The following is a 15,408-nucleotide window of genomic DNA, read 5'->3' on the forward strand; positions in this document are numbered from 1 at the left end:
GTAATTATTATAGCAAAAAACATTGCCTGGGGATTTTCTAACTTTTACCTAAGTTTTTGGGAGGCTACTTTATGCATTTCCAAATGTTTGCATCCATTCCTGGGGCAGCCTGACCACCAAATTCCTCCTTCCCGGAGAAGGTTTTTTCTGATTTCTTGGTGCTGATTGGCAGTGCTTTCTGATCCCTGATCCCTGGAACCTTCCAGACTTCTCTGTGGCAGTGGTGTGGTGGTAAACCCCCTCCATAAAATGAAAGTACCCTGGTTTGTAGCATATACCAATTTCCATGGTGTATATACTCCTAAAATGGTTGATTTCAAGCTACCTACTTGATCTCAAGTTTTCTGTGTTTTTAACAATTGACTCTCTGGAATAGGTACAAGCTGGTTCCAGCATGACACTGCTTCTGACTGAAGCATGAGCAAGGTATCCATTAGAGCACTGTTGGTAGCAGTTAAAGATTAGAAACAACCTAAATGTCCATCAGTAGGGCAATCTCTAAAAGACATAGAATATCAATACAGAGGAACACTGTGTAGACATTTAAAAGACAAGGCAAATCTACATGTAAAATAATCTTTAAGAAATATCGTTAAACAAAAAAAAGCAAGGTGTAGGATGGTATAACACCTCCTATAGGAGCCAAGCAGGTAAAGCAAATGAGTGACCACAGCTAGGTGGCAATACGGTATGGTGGGCTCTGTGGCAAATAAAGAGCATATACTCTACCCACTGACAGCAGCATTGTGTAGCCATGTGGGAATGAAGACCTATCATTTCTAGGACTTCTCATTTTTTGACAGGAATTGGAAATATGGATTTTTATGTGAAAATATTCTGTGCATGAAAATACTGCATGGAACTAACCAAACATGTCTGCACGCTGGACCTTGCTCATAGACTGCAATCCCTGCTGAGCTCCTACTTGAGAGGAAAATAAAGGTTGTCAAATTTATCTATACTTTTTTTTTTAAAGATTTGTTTTTTATTTATTTCTCTCCCCTTCCCTCCGCCCCCCCCCCCCCAGTTGTCTGCTCTCTGTGTCCATTCGCTGTGTGTTCTTCTGTGTCTGCTTGTGTTCTTGTCAGCAGCACGGGGAATCCATGTCTCTTTTTGTTGCATCATCTTGCTGTGTCAGCTGTCTGTGTGTGTGGTGCCATTCCTGGGCAGGTTGCACTTTTTTTGCGCTGGGCGGCTCTCCTTACAGGCACACTCCTTGCACATTGGGCTCCCCTACACGGGCACGGTGCTCCTTGTGCATGTCAGCACTGTGCATGGGCCAGCTCCACACGGGTCAGGAGGCCCTGGGTTTGAACCCTGGACCTCCCATGTGGTAGGTGGACGCCCTATCCATTGGGCCAAATCTGCGTCCCAAGCTTATATATATTTTTGCAGGCCACTTCCTTCAGTTTCCAAATTTTAAAAGGTTCACTTCCGAAAGGCAAATTAGGAAAAGGTTCCTTTTTGAACAATGCAAAACTGGATTTTAGCCCCTACTTGCTCTATTGGCTGGGTGCTTTTGTGTATGGCACTATCAGTACAAATGTTAGCCCCTGTGCACGTGTTGGTGCTGATTGTCACAAACTCACACTCTACTCAGATTGAGGCAGGTAAGTTTAGAGAGGGGAAAACTAGTCGCAGCTAAGACCTGGCAGAAACTATGGCTGCGAGACATGTGACCTGGAAATCCCGTGAGGGAAAGACCACTGCCAAGAAGGCTGCTGGAAGGACCCCAGGAGACTGTGGCGGCGAGATCCCATTTGGAATAAACAGAATCCCATTTGACCCATGAGGTGTTGCGTCAAGGGGAAGCTCCTGGATACTCCCAAACAACAGGCCTCCCCATTGGCCACCTGAGAGCTAACAGGTGGGGCAGCCAGTCAGAACAGCAAACAGCCGGGGCCCCTGCCCAACATTATGCAGGGGGAGGAGGAAAGGTCTTCCCAGGCCTAGCCTGGGGTCCCCACGAAGGCGTCTCACTCTGCAGCATGTCTGGGGTCCGTGCTTCGGACCATGTACTTTCTTTGTTTTATCTTGTTCCTTAATAAACTCTTTCCTCCATTGCCTACCCTTATGGCATATCCTGAAATTTTTTTATGTGACATTAGCCAAGAACCTAGAAGCCCAGAACCCAGATCCCTGCATCAACAAGATGAGTAAAGAAAACATATTGTCGCTATTTCTCTTTATGTTGATTGGAGTCCCCCCCACCCCCACCCCACCTCTAAAGCAGCAAAGAGAAAAGAGAGCATTCGTCCAATTTGGTTCTTTAAACCAGTGGCTCTCAATCCTGGCTACGTATGTTTTGTTTTGTTTTAAACCTTGATGTCCAGATCGTACCCAGAACAATTAAATAAGAATCTCTGGGGTGGACCCAAGCACGGGCGTTTCTTTAAAGCTCTCCAGGTGACGTCATATTCCAGCCTTGGTGAGAACCACTGGCTTAAACAGTTTATTTGGGCAATTCAGGCTTTGCTTGGCGAATTCAAGTGAATACCAAGCCTTTCAGAGCTCCGTCTCCTCTCAGGCTGTCTGCAAGAGGTGCAGAAAAGGTGCGGCCTGTGGGTTGTGACACGGAGGACAAGGGGGTCCCCGGACTCCTGCTCTTTACTGGGTGCTGAGGGGTATCTGCTGAGGGGTGCCTGTTGGGTCCCCTCCCGCGGCTTTCTCCTGGCATCTGCTTCTGGCTGGGCCCCGCCTTAGCCCAGGGCTAGAGACCCAGGTTTCCACTGCAGCCTCCACCCAGGCCGGGCTAAAGCTGCCCACCCTGCGACCTGTCTCTCATCTGTGGGGCAGCCTGGCACGATCCAGCTTCCCTAAGCTCCAAATGGGAGTGGGCCGGGCCCCTCCTCCCTCACGCTCCCCCCCGCCCCCTGCATGGCCCCTCAGATCCCCTGCTCCCCCATCACAACCCACTAAGTCAGAAAACCAGGGCTTCAGGCTTCCTCTCCCTCTCTTGTCATTGTCTTAAAGCATTTTGCTCACTTGCTAAAGGAATTTACAAAAGTATGAAAGCACTTGCACAGTTTTTAAAAATAAAAAAATTTTTTTTATAGCAATTGCATTTTTTAATCTCCCCCTCCTCCCCTCGAGATGGCTCCCTTGTCTGTCTGCTTGTCTTTGGCTCATCTTCTTTAGGAGGTACTGGGAACCAAACCTGGGACCTCCCACGTGGGAGGGGAGTGCCCATCCACTTGAGCCGTTTCTGCTCCCTGCTAGTTGCGGTATCTGACAGCTGTAGCATGTGCTTGTCTTCTTTAGAAGACACTGGGCACTGAACCCAGGACCTCCCATGTGGGAGGCGGGTGCCCAACTGCTTGAGCCATATCCACTCCCCCCAAAGTAAAAAAATTTTAAAGAACTGAAAAGGGTGTCATTTTTACATGTTGTAAATATTGACATTTTAAAACAGCTTCATTACTCCTAAATTATTCCAATGGACTATCAATACCATTTGATAAATTGCTTTGTATCATCATCCATTAAAAATATACCTGAACAGAAGCAGGTGTGACTCAAGCTGTTAAGTGCCTGCCTCCCACATGGGAGGCCCTGGGTTGGGTTCCTGGTACCTCCTAAAAAGTAAAATAAAATAAAAAAATAAAACAACAACAAGCAAAACAAATAAAAAACCAACTTAGGGAAACTAATGTGGCTCAGCAATTGTGGGCCAGTTTCTCACATATGAGGTCCTGGGTTCAATCTCTGGCACCTGGTACCTCAAATCAAAACAAAATAAAATAAAACCCTGAATAACCCAAATGCAAATTTTTTTAAAATACATTTTTTATTTATTAAAAAAAATTTAGATTACATAAAATGTTCGATAAAAAAAGATAAAGGATTCCCATATGTCCCACTCCCCACACCTCCCACTTTTCCCCACATTAACAACCTCTTTCATTAGTGTGGTACATTCATTGCAAATGATTAACACATTCTGGAGCATCGCTACACAACATGGATTATAGTTTACTATGCTGTTTATGCTTGCTCCCATTCCATTTTGTGGGTTATGGCAGGATATATAATGGCCTGTATCTGTCTTTGCAATGTCATTCAGGAAAATTCCAATCCCGAAAATGCCCCATATTACACCTCTTTTTCCCTCTTCCTGACTTCAGCACCTCCAGTGGCCACTGTCTCCACTTCAATGATATAATTTCTTCCATTGCTAGAATCACAGTAAGTCTATAGTAGAATACCAGTAAATCTACTCTAGTCCATATTTTATTCTCCAATTCTGAGGAGTGTGGGATGGTGATGCCCACTCCACCACTTAATTGAGAGGGGGCTTCAATCCCATATGGCTGATGGATGGGATTCTCTTGCTTGCAGTTGTGCTCTCTCAGTTTCTTTGGTATGGTAGTTGTTCTGGGTGAGTCCAATGAACTGGAGAGTAGATGTTGCAACTCTGCTGAGGCTCAGGGCCCAGCTGGCACATGGACAGCCCAGAGTTTCAAGTCTTTTGGGCGTACACATTCCAACTCCAGTGCCAAGTATAGGTTCAAATAAAAGGGACAGAAGAGGCACATGTAGAGGAGTCACATCTGAGTCCAACTCAGTCACACTTGGGAGAACAAACTCCAAAATACGACCGGCCCACTGGCAAGGCACCAAACTCCAGAGCTGTCTGCCATGAATGCAGGACCAGGGTGTCTCTGGAGCCATCAGGAGCCCCATTATTTGGGACAGTATTTACTTTGGCGGTCATGAGATCCCGCTGAGACGTGCATCAGCGTTACCTCTCCAATGACTTCCCGACTCATTTTGAAGTCTCTTAGCACATAAAGTCATTTGTCTTTACCTTTCCCCCCTTTTATTCAAGATCTTTTCCCACCAAATGCAACTTTAACTTTACCCTTTTTTTTTAAAGATTTATTTTTTATTTATTTCTCTCCCCTTCCCCACCCCCCACCCAGTTGTCTCCTCTCTGTGTCCATTTGTTGTGTGTTCTTCTGTGTCCACTTGTATTCTTGTCAGCGGCACTGGGAAACTGCGTCTCTTTTTTTGTTTTGTCGTCTTTCTGCGTCAGCTTCTGTGTGTGGCACCACTCCCGGGCAGGCTGCACTTTTTTTGTGTGGGGCAGCTCTCCTCATGGGGCACACTCCTTGCGCATGGAGCTCCCCTTTGCTGGGGATGTGGCATGGCACTCCTTGCACTCACCAGCTCTGTGCACGGGCCAGCTCATCACGTAGGTCAGGAGGCCCTGGGTTTGAACCCTGGACTTCCCATGTTGTAGGCAGATGCTTTATCAGTTGAGCCAAATCTGCTTCCCTTACCTTTATCCTTTTGGTCCTTTACATTCTACTTCCCCCTATAAAATTTTATCCTAATTTATTATATATTTATGCTTTAAGCCTTGTATTGATCATTCTCTTATACTTTTTAGAAAATATGTTTAAATTTATTATTTATTTTTTAACTTTATTTTGTACATTTAATAATTGAAAATATAAACAATTAAAAACTAAACAGAAAACATAGTTGAATAAACACATACATTTCTCATTTAAATGTACTGGATACATATAAATTTTTTTTGAATGATACAATACGTTACACAATATATTTGGTTCATAATAACACAATCATACAGTATTTGTCCTTTTGTGTCTGGCTTGCTTTGCTCAACATAATATCCTTCAGGTTCATCCATGTTGTCATATATTCACAACTTCATTTCTTCTTACAGCTGCATAATATTCCATCGTGGGAATAGACCACAGTTTGTTCATCCATTCACCTGTTGATGGACACCTGGGTTCTTCCCAACTTTTGGCAATTGTGAGTAATGTCGCTATGAGCACTGGTGGGCAGATGTCTGTTCATGTCACTGCTCTCAGTTCTTCTGGGTATATACTGAGTAGTGGTATTCCAGAGTTATGTGTTATGTCTATATTAAGCTTCTTTAGGAACTGCCTAACAGTCCTCCACAGTGGCTGTACCATTCTGCATTCCCACCAACAGTGAATAAGTGTTCCTCTCTCCACATCCTCTCCAACACTTGTAGTTCTCTTTTCTTCCTCCCTTCCCCTCCCCCCTCCCCTCCTCTCCCACCACCTCCGCCTTCCCCCTTGCTTGCTGTCTGCTTTCTGTGTCCATTTGCTGTGCGTTCTTCCATGTCTGTATTAATTTTTTTGTTTTATTCCCCCCTGCTTGAGGCTTGCTTGTTGTCTGCTCTCTGTGTCCATTTGCTGTATGCTCTTCTATGTTTTTGCTTGTCTCCCTTTTTTTGTTGTTGCGTCACCTTGCTGAGCCGGTACTCTGTGGCACCCGGGCCAGCGGCTTTCTGCAGGGTGCGGCGAGCCTGCCTTCACAAGGGGACCCTAGGACGCGAACCCAGGGCCTCCCCTATGGGAGACTGGAGCCCAACTGATTGAGCCACAGCCACTTCCCTTTTGCCTGTTTTTTAATTGGGTCGTTTGTCTTTTTATTGTTGAGTTGTAACATCTCTTTATATATCCTCAATATTAAACCCTTATCTGACGTGATTTCCAAACATTTTCTCCCATAGAGGTTTGAATTTATTTTTATTTCTTATTTCCTGTGACCATAAAATGTTAACATTTAGATGTTTAAAATTTTCCTTCTGGGTTGATTAAAGGAAAATTATGGTCACCTTTATCTCAAATTGCCTTTTTGCATGGTGCCCTGGAAGTTTTGACAACTTGGAACAATGAATCACACAGTAAAAGTCAGGAATGGCTTTTCTTTATAAAGTGGGAGAGGCAGAAGGGCTGTTGTGGGAAGTGGGTAGCCAGTGAGAAAGTTCAAAAGGAAGTGAGGTTCAGATGACTGCAGAACCAGGAAAGCCTGCTGCTGCTGTTGATGCATAACATACTGCTACTGGTCTTTTTATGTACATATATAGATATATAGATACAATTTGAATTTTGGGAAATTTTACCTGTGATGTCAACTTTGGAAAAAGTATCCTGGTGTTGAGTTGGTGTTGTACAAAAATTAACTGCCATATTGGTTTAGAAACGTTAAACTTAATTTTTTCCATTTGTGTTCGGGTAACACACTGTATTAAATATGTAAGATATTATCCACATGGGTTTGATTACAGAAACTAATAAAGCATTCTCTAAATAATGAAAAAAAGAAAAGAAACAAAATAACAAACAAAAAAGGAAGTGAGAATTGCTTAAACCTTATACCCGAAAGCACAAGCAACAAAAGAAAAAAGGGATAAATGGGACCTCCTCAAACTTAAACACTTTTGTGCTTCGAAGGACTTTGTCAAGAAGGTGAAAAGGCAACCCATTCAATAGGAGAAAATATTTGGAAATCACATATCCAATAAGCATTTCATTTCCTTGCTATATATAAAGAGATCATACAACTCAACAATAAAAGAGCAAGCAATTGAATTTTAAAATGGACAAAAGACTTAAATAGATATTTCTCCACAGAGGAAATACAAATGGTAAAAAAGCACATGAAAAAATGTTCAATAGCACTAGCTATTTGGGAAATGCAAATCAAAACTACAGTGAGAGAGAAACGGACTTGGCCCAGTGGTTAGGGCGTCCGTCTACCACATGGGAGGTCCAAGGTTCAAACCCCAGGCCTCCTTGTCCCGTGTGGAGCTGGCCCATGCGCAGTGCTGATACGCGCAAGGAGTGCCCTGCCACGCAGGGGTGTCCCCCGCGTAGGGGAGCCCCACGCTCAAGGAGTGCGCCCCATAAGGAGAGCCGCCCAGCGCGAAAGAAAGTGCAGCCTGCCCAGGAATGGCACCACCCACACTGCCCGTGCCGCTGACGACAACAGAAGTGGACAAAAGAAACAAGACGCAGCAAATAGACACAGAGAACAGACAACCAGGGGGGGATTAAATAAATAAATAAATCTTTAAAAAAAAACAACAAAAAACTACAGTGAGAGATCATCTCACACCTAAAGGAATGCCCATTATTAAAAAAGCAGAAAACAAATGTTGGAGAGGATGTGGAGAAATAGGAACACTGCTTCACGGTTGGTGGGAATGTAGAATGGGGAAGCCTCTGTGGAAAAGAGTTCCTCAGAAAGCTAAATATAGAATTGTCATATGATCTGGCAATCCCTCTGCTAGAAATATACCCAGGAGAACTGAAAACGGTCTCACAAACAGATGTTTGCACACCAATGTTCATAGTGGCATTATTCACAATTACTAAAAGATGGAAACAATCCAAGTATCTATCAACCAATGAATGGATAAACAAAATGTGGTTGTAGCAGTTTGATATGTGTATGAATTCCAAAAATCGATACTGGATTATGTTTGTAATCTGGTCTGTACTTGGTGTGATTAAATTATGATTAGGGCTTTGATTGGACCATGTCATTAGGGCGTTAAAAAGGCATGGCAAAGGACATAGTTGAGGGTTTTTGATGTTGGAGTTTTGATGTTGGAGTTTGATGCTGAAGCCTTCAGCTGGAGCCCTGGAAAGTAAGCTCACAGAGGAAAGAGAAGCAAGCCCCAGGAAGAGAGGAACCCTGAACCTAGAGAGAAGCAAGACCCTGGAAAGGAGGAACCCAGGAAGCCTGAGCCCTCACAGACGTTGGCAGCCATCTCGCTCCAAGATGTGAAAATAGACTTTGGTGAGGGAAGTAATTTATGCTTTATGGTCTGGTATCTGTAAGCTCCTACCCTAAATAAATACCCTTTATAAAAACCAACCAATTTCTGGTATTTCGCATCAGCACCCTTTTGGCTAACTAATACAGTGGTGTATACATATGATGGAATACACTGCTGCTATAAGAAGAAATGAAATAGGGACACATACGTTAATATGGATGAACTTTGAGGGTATTTTCTCAGTGAAATAAGCCAGGCACAAAAGGACAAATATTATATGATCTCACAGATATGAACTAAATGTGAAGAATAAACACTGGGAGTTAAAACTAGACAATGGGTTACTAGGAAATATAATAGAATGAGGACTGAGAAGGGTTTGATGCTTTATGTACATAGAATTTTCAAATAGCTTGACTATAAAAGTGTGAGAATGGATAGAGTTGGTGGTAACACACTATAGTGAGTATAACTACCACAGTTGGTTTATAAACAGGATTGTGGCTGAAAGGGGTAATCTAGGGATGTAAATGTCAATTGAAATAAAGCTAGAGAATAATCTAGGGACTGAATAACATAGGGAACCTGTAGGTAGATGAGGATTGTGGTTAATTGTACAAACCCAAGAATATTCTTCGGTGAACCAGAACAAATGTATGACACTATTACAAGGTGGTAAGGATATAGCTTGCATGGGGAAAATACAGTTAATGTAACTTATGAACTATAATTAACAGCAATACTGTAATAGTTTTGCATCAGTGTCAAGGAAGGTACTATAACAATGCTAAGGGTCTATAATAGAGGGTTATGTGATTTTTCTTTTGGACTAAGGAAAACATTCAAAGGTTTACTGGGGCAATGACTACACAACTCTGCGATGAAAGTGGGAGCCACTGAGTGTACACTTTGGATAGATTGTACAAGGCATGGGACTGTAGAGCACAGTGAACCATGTGGTGGAAGTACAGTACAAATGTGTTCTCTCATGAACTATAACAAATGTACAATACTAATACACAGTATTAGTAATAGGGAGTATACCCTATATTAAATATACCAAGCGTACGCTATGGACCATAGTTACTGGTCATAGTCTGATGATGATCTTTCATAATCTGTAATAATTGTTTTACAACAATGTAAGGTGTTGGAGGGATGATGTATGCAAATTCTGCACATTATGCACGATTGTTTTGTAAGCTCACAACTTCTTTCGTAAAAAATAAAAAATAAAAAAGTAAAGGAATACCTGTTGAGTTGGATAAATGATTCATCTAGTCTGATTTCAGTGATGATTATGAAAGTCTATGAAAAGTAATTGAAAACTCTAATGTAAACCATGTACCCCAGTGTAGTGGTCTCTCAATAAATGTTTGTTGAAAATGAAAAAAAAAAAAAAAGGAAAAAAGGAAGTAAGGAGATCATAAGGCCTTATACTCTCCTTGTGGCTCCCTGGGGAACCTGTACCAGGGTTTGAAGCCTGCTGTTCTAAGTCACATCTTCCTTTCCCCAAGGGCTCTAGGGCTTAGGCACGACCTTGACATTAGAGAAGGAAGGAGAAGGTGGCCCACATTTGGCAAGAACACTGTGCTATACATCCTCCAGGTAGGGCTCTGGACCTTGGGGGCATGGAATATTTTACTTCTGGGACCTATGAATATTTATTTATTTATTTATTTATTTATGTAAGTTAGGTCAATAAAAAGCATTTATTGGGAAACTGGGGAAAAGAACAGAGCTTGCTGAGAAATGTGAGAGAAGGAAGGAAATACACAGTGAGATTTGTGCAAGCTCATCTCGGCAGAGAGAGTGAGCTCTGCCTTGTGTGGTTACCTTTTAAATTGTTAAGGATTCCTCCCCCTTGCTAATCTAAGGGGAAGGGCTCCAGCTGTAACTGGTTACCCCGCTGATGGTGGGGGCCAATGGCGAGGCCTGTTTGGAATGTCCGGGGACAAGGGGAGGTCCTGGAAAGAGAGACTGGTTCAACGCAAGTCTCAGAGGGGTCTTGCAGTCATATTGTCTTTCAGCCACGCTGGTGGCTCTGTTCCCTGGCTAACCTGCCTCAGTTTCCCCCTTAGAGAGGTCATGCCCTTATTCTTAAGGGGGTGCTGAGAGACAATGGTCATTCCTCTTAGTTACTTCCTGCTGGTTAGGGCAGTAGTCCCTGCCTGACTGGGCGTAAACCTCTCTGGCTGTTCTATTGTGGTTGATGGGTCTGGCACAGTGGTTGGAACTGGCTGAAATCCCCGCGTGATTAACAACTTGTTCTGGAAAGCGTTGATTCAATCTCCGGTGGGGGTCGGGGAGCATCACTCGCCTTTCTGTCTCCTGGCAATGGCCCGCCAAATGATGATGGGGAAGTGTTGGATTCCTGTAGGCTTTTGGCTATGTTGCATAAAAGAATTTAAGAACTCGCCAGTTTAGTTAGGCCAGTAAAAAGAATTTATTGGGAAATTGGGGAAAAGAACAGAGTTTGCTAAGAAATGGGAAAGAAGGACAGAAATACACACCAAGATTTGGCGTGGGCTCCTCTAGGCAGAGAGAGCCAAATCTATGTATTTTCACACATTGGTTTAATATCCCCCAAATATCCCTGTTCCCACACCACAGTTACATTTGTACAGGTATAAAATATATCTGGAATAGTGAATGGCTCTGGTCAAAGGGTATAGGATGTTTCTTTTTTAACTATGTAACTTTGCTACATTTTGAATATTTTCCATATGCAATATGCATCACTTTAAGTGATAAAAAAAAACCAAACATATCATGCACAAAAAATCCAGGTGTCCTATTTTGTTTTGTGTTTGTACTAAAGTAACACAGGGATAAATATTTTTTCTTTACATTTTTAAAAATCTACTTTTGTTGTTGTTTTTACTCCCTAGCTTTGTTGAGGTACTAATTACATACAATAAAATTCATCCATTTTAGGAAGTATTTTTAAGAAGTGTAAAACTTCTATGAGTTTGGGCAATTGTACCCAGTTTTGTAATTGCCACCACTACCAATATATTTTCTCATATATACACATTTAAAAAATCAAACAGAACTATGACTCAATTAGGATTCATTTTGGTTATGGTGACAGACAATGCAAACTAAGAGTGGCTTAAATAACATAGAGGAAGGAACAATCTGATATTGGGGACAACTCACAGTGGCTGATTCAGAGAAGTTAACTGCTCAGTAAACCTGCTCCTAAAGCACATTTTAGCAAAGTTTTCTCATCTCTTTTTTTTAGGGGGTACTGGGGATTGAACCCAGGACCTTGTACATGGGAAGCAGGCGCTCAGCCACTGAGCTACATAAGCTCCCCAATGAGAGTTGGTTTTTTCTTTGTTTGTTTTTGTCTTTAGAATTTACCAGGGATCAAACCTGGGACTTCGTTCATGGGAAGCAGGTACTCAACCACTCCCCAAGTTTTCTCATCTTAACTGCTTGGGTTTTTCAATTTGCTTGTAGTATAATAAATTTCACCTAATTCTAAAGAAATGTCCTAAAATGATGTTGAAACACATAATGATTGTGTGACAGTAAGCACAGCTATTTTAAGGACCCCTTACTTTTGAATGTTCCATTTCAGTTCCTATCAAAGGTTTTCAAATGTACCCATATGACATAAACACCCACATATATATATATATATATATATATATACATATATATATATTTTTTTCTGTAGAAAATTTTAACATTATTTTCACAACTTAAATTACTTACTATTCATTTGAACTGCTATGGGCCATGCTTTCTTGGCAATCACCACACATCATTTTGCATCCTTGTGAAGTAAGATATCGGCACATTGTCCTCCATATGTAGTAGCATTTTTTATGAAGACTGAATTTCCCCAACAATGCTGACATAAAACTACATGTTATAGTCACTTTCATTTTGTGTTTTTCTTTTGTTTTTTTGAGTCAATACATTTGTCTCCCCCCCACCGCCCCCCAGATATTAAAAAGGGCCTGAAAAGAATGTAGGCCGTGAACTTTACTTGTATTGGAAATGTATTTTGCTGCAAGTAACAGCTAGTCCAACATATGGTGGCCTAAACCAAAGGGATTTCTTTTTCTCCCATGACAAGGAATCAAGAAATGGAAGTCCAAGGCCTGTGCAGTAACTGAACAAGTTCAGAAATATTCAAGCTGAGGAATAGAGTATGGATTAGAGTGGATTTACTGATATTCTATTCTGGAACTATTGTGAATAATAATGGAAGTAAATGTAGCATTGAGATGGAGAAAGTGGCCATGGTGGCTGCTGGGGGTAGGGAGTGGGAGGAAGAGATGTGATGTGGGGTTATTTTCAGGACTTGGAGTTGTCCTGGGTGGTGCTACAGGGACAGATGCTGGACATTGTATGTCCTCCCATGGCCCACTGGGTGGACTGGGGGAGAGTGTAAACTATAATGTGGACCATTGACCATGTGGTGCAGCAGTGCTCAGAGATGTATTTACCAAGTGCGATGAATGTCCCATGATGATGGAGGAGGTTGTTGTTGTGGGAGGAGAGAGAAGAGGGGGGTGGGAGGTATATGGGGACCTCATCTTTTTTGAATGTAATATTAAGGAAAAATAAATAAAGACAAAGGAAAAAAAAAAGAAATATTCAAGCTCCTTCTGCTTTCCTACTGCACCATCTATTGAAAATTAACTATATTTTAGACCAGTCTTAGCTTTACAAAAAAATCATACAGAAAATGCAGACTGCCCATTCATCCCCCTGCCTCTTCTCACATGGTTTCTCTTTTATTAACATTTTGCATTAGTGTGGTAAATTTGTTATAATTGGTAAACCAATATTATTATATTATTATCTAAAGCCCATAGTTTACATGAAGTTTCATTCACTCTTTGTGTCGTACAGTTCTAAGGTTTGTTTGTATTGTGTTAACATATCCTGCTACACCATCTTTTCTTTTCTCTTTTAAATTTATTGAAGCATGTCACTCATACATGAACATACATAAACAATGAGTGTATAGTAAAGTTGTGAACTTACAAAACATACATAACAGCATACAGGGCTGCTGCACCATCTTTTGAACGTTGGTTTGTTAGTTTTCATCTCAACAAGGTGGCTGATGCACCTTCAGGTATCGGACAAGAAAAATGGGAGTGGAGAAAGGCTTGCCAGCTGCATTGTCCCTACTTACAGTGGGGAGGGCAGAAGAGGCTTCCCCAGGACCGGCTCAGCAGGCTTCTGCTGGCATTAGCACCCCTGGCATCAAGGAAGGAGAGAAGGTTAGAAAATCTAGTTTTAGCCTTTTGGCCTCTCTTCGCAAGAGAGAAGAGAAAGGATGTTGAGAGACCTGTACTGGCTGCCATAGACCAAGTTGAGGGCGGTGGGGGTTGATGGGAATGATTGGTACTTTCGTAACTGATGAGCAACTTCCTCTTCTCAAATTCTATGCCTCTAGGAAAATGGTTTGTGGCACTAAAATATTCAATAGTATTCTATTGTGTAGTTATAAACCTCAATAGTCCATCGAGGGGGGGCAGATGTGGCTCAAGTGGTTGAGCACCTGCTTCCCACACGAGAGGTCCTGGGTTCAGTCCCTGGCGCCTCCTAAAAACAAAAACAAACAAACAAATGAAAAACCAACCTAGGGGAGCCGATGTGGCTCAGCGGTTGAGTGCCAGCTTCCCACCTGCAAGGTCCAGGGTTCAATCCCTGGCCCTGGCACCTAAAAAAAAAAATTCTATTGAGAGCCAGGGGTTAAACTTGAAGATGCATAAAGATAACCCTGCAAGCTGGTTAAAGCATCGAGGGCTGGGGGAAGTGGATGTGGCTCAACTGATAGAGCGTCCATGTACCATATGGAGGGTCCAGGGTTCCATCCCCAGGGCCTCCTGACCCATGTGGTGAGCTGGTGCACAAGGTATGCACCCTGCAAGGAGAGCTGCCCCATGTGAAAAAAGCACAGCCCACTCAGGAGTGGCGCTACATACACGGAGAGCTGATGCAGCAAGATAATGCAATGAAAAGAGACACAGATTACCAGTGCTGCCAGATAATGCAAGCTGACGGAGAACACACAGCGAATGGACACAGAGAGTAGACAATGAGGCGAGGGGGGGGGGGCGGGGAAGGGGAGAGAAATAAAATAAATCTTAAAAAAAAAAAAAAAAGCATGGCTGGGTCCCACCCCCAGAGTTTCTGATTCAGTAGGTCTGGGATGGGTTTGGAGAATTGCATTTCTAATAAGTTCTCAGGCGCTACAGCTGCTGCTGGTCTGGCGAACACTCTGTGAGAACCACTGTCCTTACCATTTATTGGTAGATGTTTGCTCTTTTAAAATCTTTTGCCTCTTCTACCAAAGCATTAAGAATAACCTTGTTGGCACAGTGAAAAGTGTGTGTGGGGGTTTCAGGCAGCGGGAACAACATGTATACAGGGTTTACATGGACACCCGCTATTTCTTATTCTGGCTACAGCTGGCCTGCCAGTACATTCTTTCAGCACACTCTACTAGCAAACCTTTTGGGAAACTCCCCAACCACCAGTTGGTGGGATGCTGGTGGGCAGATGCCTCCTGCAGTGCAGGTGCAGAGGTTGGGGGGCCCAGGGCCCAGGGTTGTCTCATAAGTGTCTCCTACCCCATTGGCCATGGTCACTGGTTCTGGATGGTTACACTACCCCAGCTGGTTCAATGAGCTCATCCACCAGACCTTTTCTAGAGCAACTGGGGAGTGGGAGTACCACTAGAGTAGCTGAACTAACTAGGATGTAAGCTTAGAGACAGCTTTCCGTCCCTTTGGGAGAGACTGAGAATGAAAACAATACAAAAGCGACAAGAGGCAACCAACAGAGAGACTAGAGTCAAG

The sequence above is a fragment of the Dasypus novemcinctus genome, chromosome 24 (genome assembly GCF_030445035.2).
Source record: "Dasypus novemcinctus isolate mDasNov1 chromosome 24, mDasNov1.1.hap2, whole genome shotgun sequence".
Taxonomy (NCBI): domain Eukaryota; kingdom Metazoa; phylum Chordata; class Mammalia; order Cingulata; family Dasypodidae; genus Dasypus; species Dasypus novemcinctus.